The following is a 6,511-nucleotide window of genomic DNA, read 5'->3' on the forward strand; positions in this document are numbered from 1 at the left end:
AGCTATGTTTTAGCAGGGACGGCACACAGCTCTCCATTAGTAGAGCATCTAGTGCTCTAATTCGTGAACCACTTTTTCTAAACACAATTTGTTGCGTTGTTTTTATGCCAGATGATGTTGGCAGATCGGCGTGCATGCAATTCTAAACACAATTGTGGGGCCCTTGGGACGGCTTTATGCTCTCCCACAGTAGAGTACCAAGAACTGAATATTGGTATAGACACGTCTTGGTGAGGCAACACAGAAAAAAATGGCAGCATATCCACGGGGTGAATGATGGAGAGTGGGGCGAAGCATCCGTTTGTCCATTCGTTCTTGCTTCCGTCCGTCCATGCGTCCGTCTGTGTGACCATCCCTGCGTTCGTCCATGCATCTGCCCCTGCGTCTGTCCATGTGTCCATCCGTCCGTGCAGCCATCCGTGCGTCCGTCCATGCATCTGTCTGTGTGTCCGTTCGTCCATCTAGTAAACACTCCAAGTAACACAATCTCGCATCTTTTCATCATATATTCCCCATATAGAAGCACCGCCATCCAGCGGACATTCCAAGGACTAAATGAGAGGTGGCACACGCACACTTACTTACGGCTTGCGCTTGTTGTCTGCTTCCCACCTTTAACTGCCTCGAGTTCATGGTATATACTAGTTCAGTGTATTCGTGGCACTGCGGCTCAACGCTCGCTAAACCTTTCTAAAACCAGGGAGGTTACGCCGAGCGAGTATAACGTAGCAACCATTTCTTGTCAGATAGTGCTCAATGTACATGCCAATGGCTGCTAAGGGGTAATGAGAGACAGGAGAGATTTGGCTTTTAGTTAAAGCGCGCGCTGCGATTTTTTTTATTGTTCAACAACGCGCACGAGAAATCTCCCAGCGACACCACGTTGCAGGCCAAAACGTAAGACTGGTTACACACTATACGACTACGACTACTACGAGGGACGAATGGGTGCCGCTTTAAGGAGCTTCGCCCCTAAAAAACCGCTGCAAGTTAAGCGTTTGCAGACACGAGCGCGCTGTGCGAACGCTTGTTGCTGGATTTTCAAAACCTGGCTTGTGTGGGCCGGGTGACCGGCGTTGTTGTTCGGATGCAGCGCTGTGTTGTCCCAAGTAACAGGTATCGTAAATACAGGTGCGCGCGGATTCGTATCGGCGCCGAGTAAGCGCGACGTATTCTATACGCATACACAGGATTAAGAGAGGGAAACAAAAAAAAACAATCCATAAGCAAATGCATACATATGCGCCTTCGTCTCGATGAACAGGATTGCTTGTGCACTTCGATATTCCGCGGCGAACGCGGCTGTGAGAAACAATGGTCAAACGTGGATCGCGTCGGTTTCAGTATAGCCAATCACTCTTCGTCAGGGCGAGTTCCCTTTGTCCGAACCGGACCAAATGTCGGTTCCTGGGCGAGCGCTTTTCCTTGTCCGGCCTTTGTTCGTCACTACCAATGTCCATCTTCCTGCGACCGCTTTGTCGTATAGCTGGACAGGGGGGATATTTTTGTTGCTTTTTTAAACGATGAAAACGTTGTAAAAAAGGTTCACAAAAAGCCGGATCATCTGGGCAATAGAAATAAAGCTCTATAAAACTTGTTCTTAGACTAGTTGGTTATTCCTCATATTGTAAGATAATTAGCGTAACCTTAACTCCCACAAACACTCGCACAAACACTCACCCACCCACCCGAGTAACTCACACGACACTCAGCGCTGAGTGTCGTTTTGAGTCAGTTGACTGTCGTGTTGACTTTCGTGTTGACTGTCGTGTTGAGTCTACTGACTGTCATGTTGAGTCCACTGACTGAGGTGTGAATGCGAAAGAACGACAACCACACAGAGAAAGCAAAAGGGGACTGGAGTCATGCAGCAAGGAAAAAAAAAATGCGGAGGAACGAAGGATCACCTAAATTCAAGCCATTGCCATCCGAACGACATGCATATGTCGTCGGGGGTACAGCGGTTGAGGTGCTCCGATGCTGACGCGAAATTCGCCAATTCGACCAGGTCACGACGCGCTCGCATTTCCACGGAAGCGAAATTTTCTAGAGGTCCATGTATTGTGCGACGTCGGCGCGAGTTGGAAACACAAGAAGAATTTCCAGGACTTTTCTCTACGGCGAACGTCAGAGTCATAACGTGGTTTTGGCTCGTAAAGCCCAACATAATATTACACAAACATGCGCAGTCAGAACGCTTTGTTAGTGGCGGCATGATAATATACAGTCACACAGTGAGCTAAAAAAAAAGCTGTTTATGGGGTCGTTAAATAAAAAAAGGAAAAAGAAAGAAAAAAAAATAATAAATTTGGTGGCGCTTGATTTTCGCTCTCTAGAGTATACAACGCGATATCGTAATTGCGCCATGATACCAATGCGCAGTGCCTTCAACCAGGTCTCAAGAAAAGGAACGGTTGTGCAGGTACACCTTGATTCTCTCCAACTATCCCATAATGCCTGGATGCATACATTTGCCAAGTGCCCTGAACGCCATAATAATTGCTGGCCTATAACGTCCCAGAACCACCGCATGCGAGACGCCGCATAGTAGAGGGCTCCGAAAATTTCGTCCACCTGGTGTTCTTTGATTTGATTGATTGATATGTGGGGTTTAACGTAGCAAAACCACCGTAAGATTATGGAAGACGCTGTAGTGGAGGGCTCCGGAAATTTTGACCACCTGGGTTTCTTTAATGTGCGCCCAAATCCACCTGGTGTCCTTTAACGTGCACCTAAATCTAAGCACACCGGGCGCCAAGCATTTTCGCCTGCATCGAAAATGGGGCCGCCGCGGCCCGGGCTAGATCACGTGACCTGCGGCTCAGCGGCCGAGTGCTAGACCACCCGTGGCAGGTGACCTCATAGCCGAAGTTACACGTCCCTCATGAGGTGCAACTGCGCACTTGCGCATCTGCAAGTTTCGGAATGGGTGGGCAGGTTAAAACCGCCCACTCGCTGCGTTTTAAACCACAAGCTCCGCTTGGCCGTAAAGCCTTTTCAGGCACCCTCGGGAGCAATGCCTGAAGCCGAGTGTATTAAGGATAAAATGTCGTAACAGCATCGTTCTGGAGAAGATGTGCCATGTTCGTCTTGCACAAACAATTTCCGATGTTCTCACGTCTTATAAAAACTTTACGATTTGCCTATGGTTGACTAATGCGTCATTGCGTGAAAGACATAACCGGGTGAAAAAGAATATGCTCCCGGTAAGCTTTGATAAAGCGCTCCCCCCCCCCCCTTTTTTTTTTTACTTCTTTCAGACGCTACCTTTAGACACTGCGGTATAGGAAGTGAATCACGGTCAGTGGTTCTCCACATCCACTTCCGGTCCGAGGATCACCGGCAGTTAACAGGTAAGTGCGAATTCCGGAAGTTAGTACTATTTCTCTAGTCTACAGAACAAGACATCATTTCGTATTTATTTTGTGGTGGAAGGCCAGTTTGTTATCTTTGGCCTAATTACGTTGAGCTTGTTTCGTGTGTGAGCGTCTCTCAAGCATTCACTGCCGGTAAATTGCGAGTTTCCTGCTTATCATGCGTAGCGACAATCGTAGATGTATTTGTACAACCAGTTTTTGTGCCGATGGATGCGGAAAGCTGGTCTGCCAGCACATCACATCACATTTATTTATTTATTTATTCATTTATTTATCTATTTATTAAATACTGCGGACATGTAGTCCTAGCAGGGAGGGCAATAAATTCGTACGATAGTGAACATGGCCGGGAAAAAATAAAAGAACAAAAGAAACAAAACAATACTACAGAACTAGAGTCAATATTTCTGGCGAAATGATACAAAATAAATCAATAATAATCGGCATTCGATGTATATGTGCGCTGACATCCCCAGATACTAGAATATCATCGGTATGTATAATTCAAGACCAAGAGCCCTCACGCTATCTCTTATTGTTCCTCCGCCAGGCCTTTGCAACTGCTCAGCGGATGTCAATGACATTACCCCGTCAGCATCGCAGAGTGCATTTGTTTGTTTTGAAAAGTGTAATCTGATAGGCAGCGGACATCAAAAACTTTGGTACAGAACATTTCAAAAGAACAGAACATGCACTGACGCACGAACTTGTTTTAATAGGGTTTTTATACACATGTACATTACATGTTAAACAACAGGCAATCGATTAAAACGCGAACATGTACACTTGACGTATTTACATGGAATTTCTGCTGGTACTGAACACACTTCAGCCTATCAACCATAGGCACGTGTTTAAGAAAGTTTTGCAGTATAGCCTAAGGCCGTCTTGTGCGCCTGACATGTGCACTTCATGAGGCCGTGCCGGAATTATAGAAAGAGGGCGTAACGATTTTGAGTACTCCGTACTCTACTACAGGATAGCATAAAGCCGTCCTTTAATTGAAACGTGATTAGAAGAAGTGCGTTTAGAAGACGTAGTTAACGATTTAGAGTACTCGGTACTCTACTATGGGAGAGCACTGAACCGTCCCTGGTAGCCACAACGGCTAATCTGTGTGTTTAGAAAAAGGGGTTAACGATTTAGAGTACTTAGTACTCAACTATGGGAGAGCACTGATTGATTGATTGATTTGTGGGGTTTAACGTCCCAAAACCACCATTTGATTATGAGAGACGCCGTAGTGGAGGGCTCCGGAAACTTTGACCACCTGGGGTTCTTTAACGTGCACCCAAATCTGAGTACACGGGCCTACAACATTTCCGCCTCCATCGGAAATGCAGCCGCCGCAGCCGGGAATCGAACCCGCGACCTGCGGGTCAGCAGCCGAGTACCTTAGCCACTAGGCCACCGCGGCGGGGCGGAGAGCACTGAGCCGTCCTTAGTAGCCACCAACGGCTAATCGGTGTTTAGAATAAGTTTATTCTCTCATGGGACGCAACAAAGCTAAGGGACTATCTGGGGTTAGAAAAAGGGGGTAACGATTTAGAGCACAGCGTACTCTACTATGGGAGAGCTTAAAGCCGTCCCGCTTTCGGTGTCGTACTGGAGAACGCTACCAATGGGACTATCTGTGTATTGTGTTTAGAAATAGGGGGTGTAACGATTTAGTGTACTAAGTACTGTACGATGGGAGAGCGTAAAGCCGTCCCGTGAGAAGAAAGGGGGTTAGAAAAAGTGGAAGTGGGTAACGATTTAGAGTACTTGGTACTCTACTATGGGAGAGCACGAAGCCGTCCCGTGAGAAGCAGGGGACTATCTGCCATGAGTTCTTAGCGTTAAAGGCAGTGGAATCGCAGTCGTTGGCGACGGCGCTAATGAGTGTACACAAATCTAGCCCACAATAGTGTACAGGCGACGTGCGCTCTTTTACGCGTTATTTTACGATAACTGATGCTTTTTAGATTGTGAACTTGCTAGCGATCAGCTGTGTTTGACCAGGGAATACGATCTTTTATCGAAGAGACTTGTCATTTTGAATTATTTTTTGGATAATTCATTGTTGGGTGAGTTGATGTACGACGAATCTTTTACAGCTTGCCCTGTCTTTTTTTCCCGTGTTTGTCCGATCGACATGCGCAACGATTCCAATCATTGTCATTTTACGTTGCTCCATTTCGTTGTAGCCTGGTGACCGTTGTTGTTGCCTGTGGCAAGCGAAGTGTTGTGAAACAAAGCACGTGAGCTTGCACTTGACGTCATCATGGTCACAGCATCGTAACGTACCCTTTCACCAACGTGACGGTTTTATTGACAGCCGTGCAAGCTCTCTTGACAGTTAAGAGGGAGGTTGCACAATGAGAAACATAGAAAGAAAGAAAGAAAGAAAGAAAGAAAGAAAGAAAGAAAGAAAGAAAGAAAGAAAGAAAGAAAGAAAGGAAGAAAGAGAGGAAGAAAGGAAGAAATGAAAGAAAGAAGGAAAGGAAGAAAGAAAGAGGGAACGAAAGAAAGAAAGGAAATGGCAGCATATCCACGGAGTGAATGATAGATAGTGGGGCGACGCATCCGTCCGTCCATTCGTTCTTGCTTCCGTCCATCCATGCGTGCGTCTGTGCGTCCATCCGCCCGTCCGTGCATGCGTCTGTTCGTGCGTCTGTTCGTGCGTCTGCACGTCCATCCGTGCGTCCGTCCTGCTTTCGTCCATGCATCCGCTCCTGCGTCCGTCCATGCGTCCATCCGTCCGTGCAGCCATCCGTGCGCCCGTCCATGCATCCGTCTGTGTGTCCGTTCGTCCACCTATTCGACACTCCTATAGTACCAACATCTCGCATCGTTTCATCATATATTCCTCATATAGAAGCACCGCCATCCAGCAGACATTCCAAGTACTGAACGAGAAGAGGCATACGCACAATTTCTTACGGCTTGCGCTTCGTGTCTACTTCCCACCTTTAACCACCTCGAGTTCATGGTATATACTAGTTCACTGTATTCATGGCACTGTGGCCCAACGCTCGCTAAACCTTTCTAAAACATAGGATGTTACGCCCAGCAAGTATAATGTAGCAAACCTTTCTTGTCTTCTGTGGGTTGTTGAACAATAAAAAAAAAATCGCAGCGCGCGCGTTCACTAA

General features: G+C 46.9%; 1 protein-coding gene across 2 annotated transcripts in view; it reads left to right on the forward strand.

Annotated features, from left to right (window-relative positions):
- The window catches only part of LOC119180887 (uncharacterized), a 459,598-nt gene that overhangs the window by 218,191 nt on the left and 234,896 nt on the right, over nucleotides 1-6,511 (forward strand). For both annotated transcript variants that reach the window (XM_075875563.1, XM_075875564.1), the window contains one exon: nucleotides 3,261-3,353. The gene's annotated coding sequence lies outside the window, so the exon portion shown is untranslated. The remainder of the gene's footprint in view (nucleotides 1-3,260; nucleotides 3,354-6,511) is intronic.

This window comes from Rhipicephalus microplus, chromosome 10 (genome assembly GCF_043290135.1).
Source record: "Rhipicephalus microplus isolate Deutch F79 chromosome 10, USDA_Rmic, whole genome shotgun sequence".
NCBI lineage: Eukaryota > Metazoa > Arthropoda > Arachnida > Ixodida > Ixodidae > Rhipicephalus > Rhipicephalus microplus.